The 19,786-nt window shown below is 45.1% G+C and overlaps 1 protein-coding gene across 1 annotated transcript in view; it reads right to left on the bottom strand.

Annotated features, from left to right (window-relative positions):
* LOC137422247 (high affinity cAMP-specific and IBMX-insensitive 3',5'-cyclic phosphodiesterase 8B) overlaps window positions 1–19,786 on the bottom strand; it is a 250,684-nt gene that overhangs the window by 106,285 nt on the left and 124,613 nt on the right. The gene's annotated exons all lie outside the window — the stretch shown is intronic.

Here is a 19,786-nt window from a genome sequence, read left to right as displayed (position 1 = left end):
CCTCCACCGTCAGGTCCTCTATTCCCCCTTGTAACCTAGCCATTCCATTTCTCACCTCTTTCTCTATACGCTTTTCACCTCGCTTTACCTCCTCACGTACCCCTGAGACCTCCTCACTTACACCTCGTCGTATCTCCTCTTTCATCTCCTCCCTCTCTTTTGTAGATGCCACCCTCATCTGTCCCAATTCATCCCTCTGAGCATCCAGTTTGGTTTCTACCCGATTTTCACCTCCTCTATCTGCTCTCCCATTTGTTTAATTTCTCGGGCGGATTGCTCCCCTATTTCCCGCAATTTGCCTTCCATCCTATTTTCTAACTCCATTAACCCCCTTTTCACCTCCTTTATCCCGTTGTCTAACCCCTCAAATTTGTCGTCTAACTTCCCAAATTTCTTGTCTAATCCCTTAAAATTATTGTCTAACCCCTCCCCGGTACCCCTCGCTTCGTCCCTCATTACCCCCAATTGCTCACTCTGAGCCCTCGCTTCGCCCCTCATTACCCCCAATTGCTCATTCTGAGCCTCCATCCGGTTCCCCATTTGTCCCATACTGCTTTTCAAACCTCTAATTTGGTCTCCCAATTGCTCACTATTCTTTTCCATAAGGGCCTTCATTTGCATCATAAAAAGGTTCAAATCCACCGGTGGCGCTGCTACGGTCGCGGGCGCGGCAAAATTTGGTGCCGCTACACCCATGTGCACGAGGACGCCATTTTGCGCGCCTGAAACCTCATGCGCGAGAACGCCATTTTGTGCGCCTGATACCCCCTCAACCTCATTGCCAATGTTCTCCTCCTCTCTTTCATCCACATACATTTCCCCGAGGTCCTGGGTCGATTCTACCCCGTCTATCTCTCCCACCGGCATCCCGTCGCCTTGACCAGCCATGGCGCGATTTCAAAATTCGGGTTTTATAAAACAAAAGCAGTTTCGGTACTTTGTAATTTTGAGCGCGTTAAACGCTTCAGGTCCGAATCCGACACTTCTGACACCAATTGTTACGGTCCGCGGTTAAGGATGTTGTTTGCCGAGCGGAGGCGCCGTGGCCGAACAGTTCTTCCCTGATTCACCCGATTCACCCAGACGTTGGCCGTATCGCGCCACAGCTACTCAATATGGAAAAGACTAAGACGACGAATGCAAAGAGGAAGAAGAAGAAGACGTACAGAAGAGTAACGGGGTTTATTATTATTTACACACACATAAGCAAAAAGAGCAGTCACGGGTATTTACAGCGGACATGAAAAAAACAGGTAACACAGTGCAAATTACTAGCTTATACAGACTTAATTACCTACCCAGGACAGAACAAACAAAGACGACTCACACGGGGAATGATGATAGGAATTGGCTGGAAGGAGAGGAAAGTCCAATTGGTTCGGCAGCACGAATCGGCGCGTTGGGCAGCCGCCGTTCCTCCGCGGCCCTGCTCCAAACCGCCGTCCAGGCCCCAAATGGCTGGCGAGCATTGTGGCTGCTGGGGACGCTGCTGCTGCTGCTGCTGCTGTAGACGCTGCCGCTGGCGAGCAAGGTGACGAATAGCAGGCTTTTGCGCTTCCCTGGATGACCTCTGCTTTTGGACCTCACAACTCAGCTCTTGTCATAGCTCATCTCAGATCTCAGCTCATCTCTCGTAAAAGCTCCTCTCCTTTCTCAGCCCATCTCATGTCCCTCTCGGGAACATCCCGCGGCGGGTTATATAGGCCCCGCCCCTCAACCTTCGCGAACCTCCTTGCTGTTCCTTTCCACACCCTCTCCAAGTCCAACCCCTTGTTCGTGGTTGCTTGAGTGGGGCTGACTCACTCCTCCCCTCTCTGACGAGGTGGGAACCCACCTTTCTTCCCCAACCCTGCCTCGTGGTCAATGGCGGCAATTGGAGGGGACGTAATTGGCAATCGAGGCTTGGCAATGACGAAAGGGGGAAATGGAGGTTTTTGGGAATGGGAATGAAGGGAATCTATCTCTTTCACCTGGTGCAATGGAGTGTCATTCTAATGGAAGACAAGGCCTTACTCTAAAACACATAATAAGATATAAGCTACTGAACAAGGGTTTTATCGTGTCCTTCAATGTGGTGTTTCATGGAATTAACTACCGGGACGCCCTTTTTACCTTTACACAACTCTGGAGGCAGGAGGGGCCAGAATAGACAATAATAATAATAAAGCACACAAAAAAAAAACATACAATCCTCATTTCCACAACAATATATATATATACACAAAGAATTAAGTTAAGCACCCCCCCCGTTTTTTTTACAACCTCGCACATTACAAGTTTGTTGTCGTCAAAACAGTGTAATATACCCATGATATTGCTATATTTTCTGGAGAAGTGATATTATGGTCACATAAAAACATAACAATCATGCCGTTTTCAATATTTTATTCTGAATAATTTAAGGTGAAATATTTTGGGAATTTTAGGCATATTTTCACCTCAATTTAAGTATGGAGCTATAGGTCCATCACGGACAGTGTGGATGACGTTTATGTTTTCTAACGTACAGTCATTGTTCTGAGAAGACCTCTAGCGATCTTTGCGTCAATAACGTGTGTAGGACCCACGTGATCGGATCACTGACTCAACCAATCACTTTTTTTCACTTTGATCACTCAATTTCATCAATGGATAATTGCTAATGTCATACCAATCATTATTTGATCTCACATACCTTAGAATATATGCCAATGTATACATATACACAAAGAATATATATTAGGGGGTGCTTACCTTAATTCGTTGTGTAGGGGTGCTTAACTTAATTCTTTGTGTATATATATACAGACTTGGCATTTAATATGGAAAATTTTTTTGTGGGGGTGAACTTACTTTCCAAGATGACTTAGAACCAAAAGTTCATTGGAATTATGTTGAAATTATTCTAGATTTTGCTAATGTGACCTTTAAAAGAAACAAAAACCACATTTGACATTTCGAAACAAATAAATTGATCCTTGAAAGTGATGTAAACTGATATCGAACTCAATTCATGGACAGTACTGTGTTGAACTTCTGTACGTTTTCCAGAAGTATCTCTTTATTTTGCACATTAGCCAAAAATTTTTTTAACAAAAACAAAAGTTAAATTACGACTGGGATTACGGACAGTAAAATTACAGTTCAGTCCTTCGTGTAACCCCCACGAGCATTCAGGAGAGCACGTACACATTGAGGCATGCTGTTCACGAGATTTGCCAAGGTTTGGACAGGAATCGCTTGCCATGCAGTGACAATAGCCTGCTGCAATTCACGCACAGAGGTTGGCTGCTGGTCCAAGTGGTCGATTTGACGCGTTAATTCTGCCCACAAGTTCTCTATCGGATTCATATCCGGGGCCATGGCAGGCCACTCCATATGCTCGACACCACGGTCAGCAAGAAAGTGTTGGATCATGCGAGCACGATGAGGCCGTGCATTGTCATCTTGGAAGACAAAGTTTCCTCGAAAGTCTGCACGAGCAAATGGAAGCAATGTTTCTTCCAGAATGGCCCTGTACTTGAACTGTTTCAGGTTTCCATTCAGAAAAACCAGGTCAGTTTTGCCCCCTGCATGAAAAGCAGCCCAAACGGTCACCCCACCACCTCCAGCTTGGACTCTTGGCACTATACAATCTTTGTTGTAGGCTTCATGCACTTGTCTGCACACTCGGATGCAGCCATCTTGACGATAGACCAGAAATCTAGACTCGTCACTGAAGATCACGTGATTCCAGTGTCCTGGCTGCCATTGACGGTGCTCTCTGGCCCACTGCAATCGGCGCTGGCGGTGTTGTCTGGTCAGGCGTGGCTTTCTCAGGGGATGCCTGGCACGATAGCCTGCTTGAACCAGTCGTTGGTTGACTAGCCTTCTGGATACAGGCACATTTGTCAGTTGCTGCCACTCAGCCCTAAGCTGATTAGCTGACTTGGTACGGCCATTGCGGACTAACCGTTGCAGCTGGCGATCATCCCTCCTTGTGGTTCTGCGCGGTCGTCCTGGCCTCGGTATTGGAGTAGGGACACCCCTCTGAGCATTTCGTTTCAGGATCTTTGACACCTGACCTTGAGTGATGCCATAAAAAGACCTGGCGGACGTGCATGGCGATGACGTCATGTTGTCCGCTCATTAGGTTGGAGAACCAGATTACAGATACCATTATTAGTAACTCCCAACCGCAACCAGGTCGACTCCATATGATGAGTGGATACCAGAGATAACGTCACCGCGTGGCAGGCGGTGCTTATCGCTCCCAGCAAGGTGCAGCAGCAGCTGTATGGGACACCTTGCTGGCGGTTCTCCACTGATGATATGAAGGTCGCATAGTGACTGATATAAAAACCGAAAGGGTCACAGAGTTACAAGTGTATGGAAAGCCTCACTGCGTTGCCCTGATGAAGCCCCAACAAGGGCGAAACCAGGTCGGTAACTGTGAGTTTTGCATGCACTTGTGACAGTATCTGTATTTATAATCCGTAATGACGCACTGCTAGATGGTTCCTCTGGAACTTTGCAGGCAAGGCGGACGTGCATGGCGATGACGTCATGTTGTCCGCTCATTAGGTTGGAGAACCAGATTACAGATACCATTAAATATATATATATATAGATATATATATATATAGATATATATATATATATATATATATATATATATATATATATATATATATACGTATATGTATATATATATATATATATATATATATATATATATATATATATATATATATATATATATATATATATATATATATATATATATATATAGACTTGGCATTTAATATGGAATTTTTTTTTTCTTGACTTGGGTTAATTTCTTAACTCAGTATATCAATCTGGTGAGTTTCTTTTACACTTTGGTGATTTATTTGTTAAAAGAACCATGTCACTGATTGTCTGTCGCAGCAAGAAGTCAACAACAGGATTATATCACAGGTGGCGTGGCAAAATGTACGGACAGGTGCATTTGATGATTGGCTTCACAGTTGGGTATACGAGGGTTGTTGCATTCTGTATGAGTGGAAAACAACTGCTGCACGTCTCCAAAAGTTATTGCCGCTTCCTCTGGAGATGGTCCGTCAACTCGACAATGCTGTTTGTCATGGAGTGGTGGCTTTACGAAATTACGGCATGAAACAGCGTGCTATTGCTCGGCAGTATGGCATCACTCAAGGTCAGGTGTCAAAGATCCTGAAACGAAATGCTCAGAGGGGTGTCCCTACTCCAATACCGATGCCAGGACGTTCCCGCAGAACCACAAGGAGGGATGATCGCCAGCTGCACCGGTTAGTCCGCAATGGCCATACCAAGTCAGCTAATCGGCTTAGGGCTGAGTGGCAGCAACTGACAAATGTGCCTGTATCCAGAAGGCTAGTCAACCAACGACTGGTTCAGGCAGGCTATCGTGCCAGGAGTCCCCTGAGAAAGCCACGCCTGACCAGACAACACCGCCAGCGCCGATTGCAGTGGGCCAGAGAGCACCGTCAATGGCAGCCAGGACACTGGAATCATGTGATCTTCAGTGACGAGTCTAGATTTCTGGTCTATCGTCAAGATGGCCGCGTCCGAGTGCGCAGACAAGTGCATGAAGCCTACAACAAAGATTGTATAGTGCCAAGAGTCCAAGCTGGAGGTGGTGGGGTGACCATTTGGGCTGCTTTTCATGCAGGGGGCAAAACTGACCTGGTTGTTCTGAATGGAATCCTGAACCAGTTCAAGTACAGGGCCATTCTGGAAGAAACAGCTTCCATTTGCTCGTGCAGCCTTTTGAGGAAACTTTGTCTTCCAAGATGACAATGCACGGCCTCATCGTGCTCACATGATCCAACACTTTCTTGCTGACCGTGGTGTAGAGCATATGGAGTGGCCTGCCATGTCCCCGGATATGAATCCGATAGAGAACTTGCGGGCAGAATTAACGCGTCAAATCGACCACCTAGACCAGCAGCCAACCTCTGTGCGTGAATTGCAGCAGGCTATTGTCACTGCATGGCAAGCGATTCCTGTCCAATCCTTGGCAAATCTCGTGAACAGCATGCCTCAACGTGTACGTGCTCTCCTGAATGCTCGTGGGGGTTACACGAAGTACTGAACTGTAATTTTACTGTCCGTAATCCCAGTCGTAATTTAACTTTTGTTTTTGTTAAAAAAATTTTTGGCTAATGTGCAAAATAAAGAGGTACTTCTGGAAAACGTACAGAAGTTAACACAGTACTGTCCATGAATTGAGTTCGATATCAGTTTACATCACTTTCAAGGATCAATTTACTTGTTTCGAAATGTCAAATGTGGTTTTTGTTTCTTTTAAAGGTCACATTAACAAAATCTAGAATAATTTCAACATAATTCCAATGAACTTTTGGTTCTAAGACATCTTGAAAAGTAAGTTCACCCCCACAAAAAAAATATTCCATATTAAATGCCAAGTCTGTGTATATATAGTGTTGCGGATATGAGGACTGTTTTTTTTGATTGTGTGCTTTATTATTATTATTGGTTATTCTGCGCCTCCTGCCTCCGGAGCTGTGTAAAGGTCAAAAGGGCGTCCCATAATTAGTCCACAAGCATACACGTCAGCCAATCATAGAATACCCCTGTTCGATAGTTATATCTTATTCTGTGTTTTAGGGTAAGGCTGTGTCTCCCATTAATAGAAGTACTCCATTGCACCAAGTGAAAGAGATAGATTCCCTTCACTCCCATTCCCAAAACCTCCATTCCCCCTTTTCGTCGATTGGAAACTACCTCCGCTCCAATTGCCGCCATTGACCACGAGGCAGGGTTGGGGAAAAAAGGCGGGTCCCCACCTCGTCATAGAGGGGAGGAGTGAGTCAGCCCCACTCAACCAACCACGAACAAGGGTTGGACTTGGAGAGGGTGTGGAAAGAAACATCGAGGAGTTTCGCGAAGGTTGAGGGGTGGGGCCTATATAACCCACGGCAGGGCGTTTCCCAAGTGGCAGACAAGGGAGATGAGCTTTGACGACAGAGAGACGAGAAGAAGTCCAGGGTTGAACTGCAGCTCGAGCCACCGAAACTGCACTCACTGCAGCTCGAGCCACCGAAACTACACTTGCTGCAGCTCGAGCCACTGAAACTGCATTTGCTGCAGCTGGAGCCACCGAAACGGCAGCCACAGCAGCGTGAGGCCTGGACGGCAGTTTGGAGCAGGGCCGCGAAGGAGCAGCGGCTGCCCACGAGTTGATCAGCTGCAGAACAAGTTGGACCTCCCTATCCCGCCAGCCATCCACCAGCCACCCACCTGCCATCCCTATCATCATTCCCCATGTAAGTGTGCTCATAGTCTGTCTTTTGTCTTGTCCCTGGGTAGTAACAATAAGTCTGTATAAGCTAGTATTTTCACTGTGTCACCTGCGTCTCATGTGCTTGTAAATAAACGTGACTGCTGTCTTTCTGCTTATGTGTGTGAATAGTAAATAAATTTAGTAGTATTTCCAAACCTTTCTTTGCCTTCGTTTTTCCTCTTTGCATTCGGTCGCTTTAGAGTTTTCCCGATTGAATAGCGGTGGCGCGATCCGGCCAAAGTTTGGGGCAAATCGGGTATTAGTCGGGGAATAACTGTTCGGTCGCGGTAATACCAACCGCTCGGTAAATAACATCTTTAACCGCGTCCGTAACAATTGGTAGTCAGGAGTTGGGATTCGAACCTGGGACTAAATTTATTTAGCCCAAATTTTGGACACCAATTGTGTTATTACCGTAACAATTGGTGTCGGGGAGTGAGATACGGACCCGAAGCGCGCTTAACGCGCTCAAAATTACAAGCTGCTGGAAATTTGTGTTTTAAAGAAAAACCCGAATTTTGAAATCGCGCCATGGCTGGTCAAGGTGAGCCGGTGGGTGAGCTAGAGATAAACGGGGTGGAATCGACCCAGGACCTCGGGGAAATGTATGTGGAGGATTGAACAGGTGTGATTGAACAGGTGTGATTGCACAGTTGTGCAACTGAACAGGTGTGTGGAGCAGTGTTTGAGTGATGGTGATGGTGATGTGTGTTGTGTTGACCAAATGGTCCAGGGAGAAGGGGGGTGCAGGTGGCACCAGGTGTGATTGCACAGGTGTGCAACAACAGGTGAATGGAGAATGGTTGTGTGGAATAAATGGTAGTGTGGAATATCTGGAGTATTGGAATGGATGGTCGTGGAGTGAGTATGGTGGAAGTGGTGGAGTGGAGTGGATGGTGCGAAGGTGTGAATGGGGGAAGGATGGACCCCCATCACGAATGCCCGGGGCGGGTAGTGTAAGTGTTAGGTAGAGGGTATAGGTAAATTGTGGTTGGATATTGGCATCTGTGGTGCGGGTGGAAGAATGGTGATTGGATGGGTGCATTAGTGTTGTGGAAATGGCTGGGCGTGTAGCCTGTTAGTGTGTGTAGTTGGTTTGGGCACTCCACCACTGTGAGGATGTCGGCCAGGTGAGGTCGCAGGTGGGCTCTGGGAGCCGGTAGTAGTTGTGGATGGGGCCTGAGGATCCGGAGGACGGACCCGGGTAGCCCAGTGCCAGAGGGCACCAGGGGGTGACAGAGCCAGGAGGGGCCTTCCCCAGTAGATAGGTTAGGTTAAGGAGCTAGGTAAGCTCGGGTGGCAACTGCAGTGGTGGAGGTGTGCAGGTGGGTAGACCTGCTGGGAGAGCTACACGTCACAGCCCAGAAATTGTGCAAGGGCACCGGGAGATGAATCGGGGGAGTGAGACCCCAAATTGAGAAGCACCACAGTTTGGTCAATGGGAATTTGGTTTTTAGAACCCATAGTGTAAGTTGGCCAATGGATTGGCAGGGAGAGACCCCGGGTAGTGTAAAGTGTGTTAATGTCATTTAGAGGATAGTTAGGATGAAGTCTCCTCGCACCATCTGCATCCACTCACCTGAGGTGACAGGTACTCCACACCATGCCAGGTTGTTTGATTATTTTTTATGATGCAGATGTTTGGAATGTGAGACGCATCATGACGTGGGTGTGACATTGTGCTTTGTGTTCCATCTCTTCCTCCTTATGAGGATTGATGATGAATTGATGATGGCAAATTTTGGATAGTGGGATGGTGGTGACGAATTTGGTCTAAGGGAAATATGGGGAAGACGTGACAGTAGTGACGAATTTGTAATGTGTAGATTTTGTACATATGGGGTAAGGGCAAGGGTAGTGTAGGTGACAGGGGGGGGGGGGGGTGACGTACGGTAGGGACGAGCTTCCTCATTTCGCCCTCTGTACGCATTTCGCCTTGCATTGCCTTATTGATGTGTACCCTTGTGACCTTACCCCTCGCTCATTTGTCTTCCCCCTTTTGTCTCCCACATGACCTGTGCGCCATTGGGCGCCGAGGGGAGCGTGCGTGAGTCCTCCATTGTGCGCCCGGAATTCCCAGAACCAGCTGTCTGCATCGATGCACCACATTATGGACCACATGTCTGTGGCCGAGCACCACTTATGGACCCCATGGGTTGGGGCATGGCCCCTCTGCTGGAACCGGCCATGAGGGCCCGAAATCTTGCTGGCGGACCTTGGCCACAGGGCACCGATGCCCCACAGGTGAACCACACGTAGTCGGCCCTGTGGGCCATAAATAAAATAAATAAAAAGGACACATTGGGCACACTTTATTGCAAATAGGCCGCCAGTAAGAAAATGAAAGAAAGACAACATCTGGAAGAACAAATAATAATAGCCAGCAGAGGGAGCCGAAGAGCAAGAGACCACCTGCAGGGTTAGGGGTTGTTGATTTATTTTTATTATTGAACATGCATTGAACACTGATGAACTGTGGTGACTGCACCGATTGGTGCTTGAGGGTGTGTTGGTGCGTTTTGGGTGCTTTCATGGTGCATTGATGCAGAGCAGACTGTCTCCCCCCCAGAAAGAACAATTACAGGTCCTGGGTTAGTTTTGTAAATAAAAGCAGAGTCATTGTAAATAATGCTCCCCACCGTCAGTGTGTAGTTTGAAGACCATTCCGCAATTCGGTTAACTGTGGGCGTAAGTCTGTTAGGCAGGGTGCAATGGAGCAGCGGGACACATTTATTTATGTTTTAAAAACTGTCGCACTCAGGGTCAGGTTAAAAGTAGAGGGAACTACACCTACGTGTCACACTAAATAAAACGTTGTAGGCCCGGAACGTGCCTAAGAGGAGGAGGGTGCAGTGTTGCGGATATGAGGACTGTTTTTTTTGATTGTGTGCTTTATTATTATTATTATTGGTTATTCTGCGCCTCCTGCCTCCGGAGCTGTGTAAAGGTCAAAAGGGCGTCCCATAATTAGTCCACAAGCATACACGTCAGCCAATCATAGAATACCCCTGTTCGATAGTTATATCTTATTCTGTGTTTTAGGGTAAGGCTGTGTCTCCCATTAATAGAAGTACTCCATTGCACCAAGTGAAAGAGATAGATTCCCTTCATTCCCATTCCCAAAACCTCCATTCCCCCTTTTCGTCGATTGGAAACTACCTCCGCTCCAATTTCCGCCATTGACCACGAGGCAGGGTTGGGGAAGAAAGGCGGGTCCCCACCTTGTCATTAGGGGGAGGAGTGAGTCAGCCCCACTCAACCAACCACGAACAAGGGGTTGGACTTGGAGAGGGTGTGGAAAGAAACATCGAGGAGGTTCGCGAAGGTTGAGGGGTGGGGCCTATATAACCCACGGCAGGGCGTTTCCCAAGTGGCAGACAAGGGAGATGAGCTTTGACGACAGAGAGACGAGAAGAAGTCCAGGGTTGAACTGCAGCTCGAGCCACCGAAACTGCACTCACTGCAGCTCGAGCCACCGAAACTGCATTTGCTGCAGCTGGAGCCACCGAAACGGCAGCCACAGCAGCGTGAGGCCTGGACAGCAGTTTGGAGCAGGGCCGCGAAGGAGCGGCGGCTGCCCACGAGTCGATCAGCTGCAGAACTAGTTGGACCTCCCTATCCCGCCAGCCATCCACCAGCCACCCACCTGCCATCCCTATCATCATTCCCCGTGTAAGTGTGCTCGTAGTCTGTCTTTTGTCTTGTCCCTGGGTAGTAACAATAAGTCTGTATAAGTTAGTATTTTCACTGTGTCACCTGCGTCTCATGTGCTTGTAAATAAACGTGACTGCTGTCTTTCTGCTTATGTGTGTGAATAGTAAATAAATTTAGTAGTATTTCCAAACCTTTCTTTGCCTTCGTTTTTCCTCTTTGCATTCGGTCGCTTTAGAGTTTTCCCGATTGAATAGCGGTGGCGCGATCCAGCCAATGTTTGGGGCAAATCGGGTATTAGTCGGGGAATAACTGTTCGGTCGCGCTAATACCAACCGCTCGGTAAATAACATCTTTAACCGCGCCCGTAACAATATATATATATATATATATATATATATATATATAAATAATTATATATATATATGTATATATATATATATATATATATATATATATATATATATATATATATATATATACAGTGGTACCTCGGCTTACGAGTTTAATCCGTTCCGTGACGGAGCTCGTAAGCCAAATCGCTCGTAAGTCAAAGCAAATTTTCCCATTCAAATGCATTGAAATGCTATTAATCCGTTCCAGCCTCAAAAAAAAAACACCAATTTTTTTTGTTAGGTGCTTTTAAATAACAAAAATGTACTTTATAAATAACAAATAATGTATAAACAAGCACGACCTCGTATATACTGTACATAATACAAGAGAATGTAAAGAAATAAACTGGTTTTATTAAGCAGAGGAGAAGAGCATGCCAGGTGAGGTGTGCGTGTTGTCGACTTGGCGAGGCAGTACGATCGTACTCCTTCTACGATATGTACGATTTTGAAGCAGAAGGAGTCCATAAAGGCTATAACGCCAGCCAAGGGCGTTACGATTATTTCAAAGCTCCGGACCTCTATCCATGAAGATATGGAGAAGTTGTTGTTTGTGTGGTTGAAGGAGAAGCAGCTCGCAGGAGATACCGTGACCGAGAGCATCATGTGTTTGAAAAGATTGAAACTCGGATATCGAGCACGGACCACGAGGTGTTTTTTCTTTTTTCTTAATCTCGGTTTCAGTGAACTTTTGCTCTGTGCTCACGTGTACTGTACCTGTACCTGTAATGGTACGTCAGAGGATGGCACCTGTTGTCATCATATTAAGTGCAAGATGTTCTGCATCGTAAGTTGGTACACCGTGGTCTTTCGGCGGTGTTTAAGCCGGCCGTCTTGGCTTCTGTCACCATTGGCATTGAGTCTTTCGATGTAGGTAGGTCGTTGTGTGCCGGTGCCTTGGCCGAATTCCTTCATTGCTGCATTGTTAGCTCACCTGGTTTTTTATACCACATCTTTGGTTATCGGACCAGCGAATGACGTCATCTCCAAAGTATGGCTTATTCTCACTTGTCTTGGACGATCTTCTACTTCTAGCCTTCCACCGTGCATTTGGTGTCCACTGTACTTACTGTACAGTGCCTGGTAAAATTGATGTAATGGGTTTTTGACCGTCAACGCCATGAACCGTCATGAACCGTCATGAACCGTCAACGCCATGAACCGCTAACACTCAAAAGCCCATTTATCGCGCCTTATAAAGCAAAACGCAAACCGAAAGCCATGCCTCTCAAGCGAGGCGTGCTTCCGTGGTCACGTGATCCACAGGTGTAGCTCATTATACCCGCACGCGCGACACGCTTTGGCGGTCACGTGACCAGCCACTCTGGAGGCGGGGATCCCCGCCGATGACGTCACCGGCTGGAGCAAGGAGATTCCTCGCTCATGTATTTCGACGATTGCGTGTTTTATATCCAAGCAGAGATGCTTTCACGGCAAGATAACCACGTGACCGGAACCGGAAGCCACAACCGGAAAATTCAAAAAAATAAATTTTTTGAGCTCGTACATCGGATCTCGGCTCGTATCCCAAAGCAACAAACCGCCCGAGCGATGGCTCGTATCCCGAAAAACTCGTACGTTGGGGCACTCGTAAGCCGAGGTACCACTGTATATATATATATATATATATATATATATATATATATATATACATAAACAGTCATGTGAAAAAGTAAGTACACCCCATGTAAAGTTTTGACTTTTTCAACATATTTCAACATACAGCTATTTGATCTTCATTTCAACAATATTGATAGATAAAGGTGATATAATATAACAAATATCATGAAACATTTACATTTTGTAGTACATTGTATAATTTAAATAAACATCAATGCAAATTTCGCACATGGAAAAAAGTAAGTACACCCCTACATTTATCACTACTTCAAATACCTAAAATTAGAATCAGGTGCACCAGCTCAGGTGCAAATGATTAGAACATCGTTAGAGAGGATCTTGGAGGAACCTGTCTTATTTAAACCTCAGACATTTAGTTTGGTTTGCTCTTTGTTGTTGAAGTGTGCGGTGTCACCATGCCTAGATCAAAAGAGCTCTCTGATGCATTCAGAAAGAAGGTTATATATGCCTACGAGTCTGGGAAGGGATTTAAAAAGATCTCCAAACAATTTGAAATCAATCATTCGACTGTCCGGAAGATCATCTACAAGTGGAGAAGATTCCAAACAACTGCCAACTTGTTCAGGCCAGGTCGCCCCAGCAAGTTCCGCCCGAGAGCAGACCGCAGGATGCTGAAAGAAGTCTCTAAGAACCGCAGAATGTCATCACGGAACCTACAGGTAGTTCTTGCCACAATTGATGTCAAAGTGCACGAGTCTACCATTAGAAAGAGGCTGCACAAATTTGATCTACATGGGAGGTGTGCCAGGAGGAAACCTTTGCTGTCCAGAAAGAACATCAGGGCAAGACTAAAGTTTGCCAATGAACACCGAGGCAAAGACCAGCACTTCTGGAACAATGTGCTCTGGACAGATGAGTCAAATGTAGAGCTATTTGGCCACAGTACCAGAAGACACGTTTGACGAAAACCAAAGACAGCATTTGACCACAAGAACCTGATACCAACTGTAAAGAATGGTGGTGGAAATATTATGGTTTGGGGCAGCTTTGCTGCATCAGGTCCTGGGCAGCTCACCATTATATAATCCACTATGAATTCTTCATTGTACCAGAGGGTGCTTGAGGATAATGTGAGGCCATCTGTCGGAAAGTTGAAGCTCAACCGAAGGCGGACCTTGCAACATGACAATGACCCTAAACATACCAGTAAATCCACGAAGGAATGGCTGAAAAGAAAGAAATGGAGGGTTCTGGAATGGCCAAGTCAAAGCCCGGGTCTAAATCCCATCGAGATGTTGTGGGGGGATTTGAAACGAGCTGTGCATGCAAGAAACCCCTCAAACATCGCACAGGTGAAAGAATTCTGCATGGAGGAGTGGGCAAAAATTTCTCCCAGTCGATGTCAGAGACTGGTGGACAGTTATAAGAAACGCCTACTTGAGGTTGTTTATGCCAAAGGGGGCAATACCACCTATTAGAGCCAAGGGTGTACTTACTTTTTCCACATGCGAAATTTGCATTTGTGTTTATTTAAATTATACAATGGACGACAAAATGTAAATGTTTCATGATATTTGTTATATTATATCACCTTTATCTATCAATATTGTTGAAATGAAGATGAAATAGCTGTATGTTGAAAAAGTCAAAACTTTACATGGGGTTCCACCGTCGGTGGCCATGGACCGTTTGATGATAGCTTCATTGCTGCGTTGAATTACAGGTTTCCCCCGGTTGTTTCAAGCAAAATACTTTGGATCTCCGGTGGCGTGTCCATCGCACGTGATCTGTCGTTCCAACTGGGCTCGCCGCAACTGACGTCTTGCCAACTTGCCAGACCACTTCCAACGATGCAGCGAAGTGTGATTCCAGATCAATTTCACTCATATCATGCCTCAGACCATGAATGGATATTTTTCCACATTATTTGCAGAATGTGAAGTGCAAAAAGCAGATGCACATGAAAACACCATTTTGAGAATTTCCCACAAAATCGTATGAAGGAAAACACCTTAAAACTAGCACAAGTGGACTCTCGGCAGCGATCATACACGTCAGCACAAGTAGAATGCTACGGCATACAATGCTTCTCAGAAGTACATGTGACAAACAAAAATCGCTGATTTAAATTTACCTGGGACAGGAATCTGGCAATTTAAGACAGGCTCTATTGACTAAACCACAGGGGAAATTTGAATCAGCGAATCCTTTTGAGGAAATTTTGAGGACTTCCTGCTAAAGGCGACAGAACACTTGCGAAGACTAAATGATGGCAGTCAAACGATATGATGCAGTTTAGATACCTCCTCCGCTCTGCTCGTTCAGCAATGTCAATAGACTATTTTGGGCACCTGCACACGAAGGCACTTTATACCCCCTGGCAAAAGGCAAGGGGGGAAATTTCTCCCACCTCTTCTGTTTCCCAGAACCAATAATGTATGACCAATCTTGAACTCTTGTGCTACAGTACAATCTCCTCTGGTTTCTTCGGCTAAGGCAACCACTTTCAAATTCAATTCCACAGAATAATGCACTCTTCGAGTCACATTTTCCATACCAACATTCAAACAAAATGCACTAAATAATATCGTGCAATATAGCAAGTGTTGGAAAACAAGACATCAGTGACTTGAGTGATTAGTCACTCCAATTCCACATAATCGATAGTATCCCGATCATGTGGGTGATGACATGTTCTCTTCTCCCATTCCTCCCCCACCTCTCTTCTCTCTCCCTCCTCTCCTCTCTCTGTCTCTCTCTCTCCGTCTCCGTCTCTCCTCTCCGTCTCTCCTCTCCGTCTCTCCTCTCCGTCTCTCCTCTCCGTCTCTCCTCTCCGTCTCTCCTCTCATCTCCCTCTCGTCTCCCTCTCGTCTCCCTCTCGTCTCTCTCTCTCTCCATCGCCTCTCTCTCTCTCTCTCATTTTTTTTTTTTTTTTTTTTGTATACTGAATCGAGGCTCGTGAAAGAGCTAACTAACTCTCTCTCTCGTCGTCTGTCTCTCTCTATAATTTATCTCTCTCCTTTCTCTTGTCTCTCCCCTCTCAAATGTAAGGGGCACCGAAAGCAAATGTCTTGAAAAAAAAAAAAAAAAAAATGCTCTTTAGAATTGTGTAAAGCATTTTTAACTTGCTTGCAATTACCATGCGCTCGCGAAGCGAAAAGCGGGGTTAAGCATTCAGTTACGTACGTGTGCCGTGTCTGCATTTTAAAAATACATTTTCTCAGCAACTGAATCGGACTGACGTGGTCCGATTGACATGAAATTTTCACCATAGGAGCACCTCATCCTGTGGAATATCTTAATGATTATTATGACGTCATAGGGCACGTGGTACAGGCGCCATCTTGGAAAAAACGAAAAATGTTGCATCTCTATATCTCTGAAACCACTCCATGGAAAAAATTGAGACCTGGCTCATTGTCAACTAATCCACATGGGGAATAACATATGTCAATGATGATGTCATTGGTGCCTTCGTTATGACGTCATAATTCGACAGGGACAACGCTTAGTCTGATCAGTTGCAAAAAAAATGTATTGAGCGTGATTGAGCTATGCAACAATTATATTAGAGAATATAAATTTATGATGTCATCACTCACATGGTCTGGCAGCCATGTTGGATCAAAGAAAAAAAAATGTTCAAAAACAGAAGTGTTGGCTCGCAACAAGTCGACTGCGCTGGGTAAGTATTCTATGAATACCATCTAGTTATTTAGGCTTTTGTTGAAATCTGTTGCAAGATTGTGTGAAGCAATCTGCCCCAACATTTGGCACTTAATTGTGAATCAAAAATCACCTTTTGGAGAGACTATAGGCTTATGAGCTGGTACTCTGTGCAAATTACAAACTCGCTGAATGTCTGTGGCTGCATATGCACTTTGGTGAAGGAGGGAAGTGACCTTGCTTCAGTGGCTTTATTGCTGCTCAGTCGAGAGATCAAGCTCATAATGGAATCCTGGTTAGACATATGTGCAATAGGGAAATGTACATGACAATAGATAGGTGGACAGACAGAACCACTGAAAGCTACTAAAACGTTGCTGTGAAAAAAAAATTAAACATTTTAGAGGAATGGTGCATTATACAGTAAAACCCTGACATTCATGGGGGATATGTTGTTGAAAACTGTAGCGAATCTCAAATCCATGAATGTTGGGACATTGGGTCAATGGGAAAAAGGGGGTTAGGTCAGGGGTTTGCCAGCAGTCTGAGATAAAGCGCTTTAAAGATCGGTACAACAACACAACATCATGCATTTTAAGGCTTAAGATCGGTAGACGGAGATAAAGTGGTTATCAATATCGGCAGATGGAGACAAACCGCTTAAGAGCGACAGACAATAAAAGGTGCCAAAATACCGAGATAAAAAGCAAAATAAATTTGATAACCGATTTCTGAGCCGTTTTAATATGTTTTCCCAATTACCGAGTCAAATTTTTCTGCCTGTCATATGACGATTGCCAACAGTTTATAAAGAATAATGTTTATCCTTTTGTTTTGTTTTAAGGAGTTTTATCTCGAAACGTCTATAATTCAATGTTTTCTTTAATTAGTTTATTGAAATTCACCCTAAACAAGCACCCAGCACTTGTGGGTAGTAGCGGCCATTTTTGGGGGTCCATGGGTGGGTGGCGATGGCTTATCCCCACAAACCCCGCGAGTAGCTGGAGCACAGCGGTCACAAAAGTAAGTGCAGTATACATTTAAAAACCCGCAAGTAGCTGGGTAACGCCAATTGCGAATCCACGAATGACGGGGTTTTACGGTACTACATCAGTTTTCCTGAGAGAAGGAGCAGTATGGCATGGCCCATTTCGACTTATTTTTCCTTAACTGCTACAGTCATTGTCTTTTGAGGCCTACCTACACTGGTGTTGGCTTAGTGGTTAGGGTGCCGGCTTGGGATCCTAGGATCCTGGGTTCGAATCCCGGTCGATCGCTGAATTAACACCAGGGGGGTTGACTCAGCCTGTCATCCTTCCGAGGTCGGCAAATTTGAGCACCAGTTCACTGGTAATTCCCTGTGTGTCGCAAGAGTCGACTAACAGGGTTGGTGGCAGGAAGAGCATCCGGCCGTAAAACATTGCTTCAAAAAGGGGACCATAGTGCCCGAAAAAGGCCAACCCCTGCTCTGCAGGGAAAAATGGCCTCAAAAGGTGGTCTACACCTTTTGTTGATTAACTTCAATCATATCAAATCACTATCTCAGAGTGGTCTTGAATATGGTATTAAAGGCAGAAGGCAGAAAGGCAGAAGCTAAAAACTGATTTCAACTAAAGGGTACATAGAAATGATGCCCCACACAGTGTTCAAGTACAGCCGTGGCCAAAATATTGGCACCCTTCACTTTTTTCAAATAATTCACAATTATGTCTAAAAAGAAGTTGAAATTGACAAAAGTATTTGGTCTCCCCAATTCTTTATTTCACTGTTAATATTAGAGAACCTTTGTTTTTGATTCAGAACTTAATATATCCTTTTAAATCAGAAAATAAAAAGAAATGGCATTGACAAAATTATTGACACCCAAGACTTTATATTTGGTAGAACAGCATTTGGACAAAATAACTGCAGTCAAGTGCTTCCTATAGCCATGAATGAGCTTCCTACACCTCTATACTTACTGGCAGTTTGGCCCACTCTTCTTGTGCAAACTGCTCCAGTTCTCCCAGATTTGAAGGGTGCCTTCTCCCAACTGCTGTTTTCAGATCCCCCCCACAGGTGTTCAATGGGATTTAGACCTGGACTCATTGCTGACCACTTCAGAACAGTTCAGAGTTTTGTCTTGAACCATTCCTGGGGGCTTTTTGAAGTGTGTTTGGGGGTCATTGTCCTGCTGCAAGACCCATGACCTTCGACGGAGACCCAGATTTCTGACACTGGGTTGAACATTGCGCTCCAAAATGCCTTGGTAATCTCCTGAATTCATGATGCCATGCACACATTTAAGGCACCCAGTACCAGAGGCAGCACAGCAACCCCAAAACATCACTGAACCTCCTCCATGTTTGAGTGTAGGGAAGGTGTTCTTTTCTTTGAAGGCGTCATTTTGTTTTCTGTAAACATAGAAATGATGTGCTTTACCAAAAAGCTCTAATTTGGTCTCATCTGTCCACGGGACATTCTCTCAGAAGTTCAGGTGTGTTTTGGCAAACTCCATTCAGGCTTTCTTATCTCTCTCTCTCAGCAGTTGGATATATCAGATATAGATAGCAGATATAGCAGCAGATATATCTCAGCATATATCTAACTATATGGTCCTCCTGGTCTCCTACCATAGAACCCCCTTTCTTTGAGTTGGCGACGGATGGTGTGAGTTGAAACGGTCGTACCTTGTGTCTGAAGGTCAGGTTGAATCTGTTTGGCAGTTGATCGAGGTGCTTTCTCCACCATTCAAACAATTCTTTGCTGCAATCTTCGATCAAGTTTTCTCTTGTGGCCATGTCCAGGGAGGTTGTCATGGGTTGCCATGACTTGTAGCCTTGTGATTGTCCAAGCTTGACTACAATCTTGTGTCTGACCTCCTCAGACAATTCTCTGGTTTTCTTTCTTCTCTCCATGCTCATTGCGGTACACACAGTAACACAAAACAGCAGAATGACTCATTTTCTCTATTCAAACTGGTTGAATGAGTGGTTTTTATATTGCAGACACCTGCAACTCACCACAAGTGAGTTCAATTCCAAAGTAAAGGAGGATCACCTGCTTGAAATCGAATTCTTTCGAACAACTTCTAAAAGGTGCCAATAATATTGTCTGCACCATTTTAGGATTTCTCTGTGGAATAAGCTGAGATTTCCAATTTTTTTTTTAGCTTTTTTTGTTTTGTTCCACTGCAAACTAAAGAAACACATATGTGGATACCAAAATA

This window comes from Myxine glutinosa, chromosome 2 (genome assembly GCF_964187855.1).
Source record: "Myxine glutinosa chromosome 2, kmMyxGlut1.1, whole genome shotgun sequence".
Taxonomy (NCBI): Eukaryota; Metazoa; Chordata; class Myxini; order Myxiniformes; family Myxinidae; genus Myxine; species Myxine glutinosa.
The sequence above is the reverse complement of the archived record's forward strand: the minus strand, read 5'-3'. Positions and strand labels throughout refer to the sequence as shown.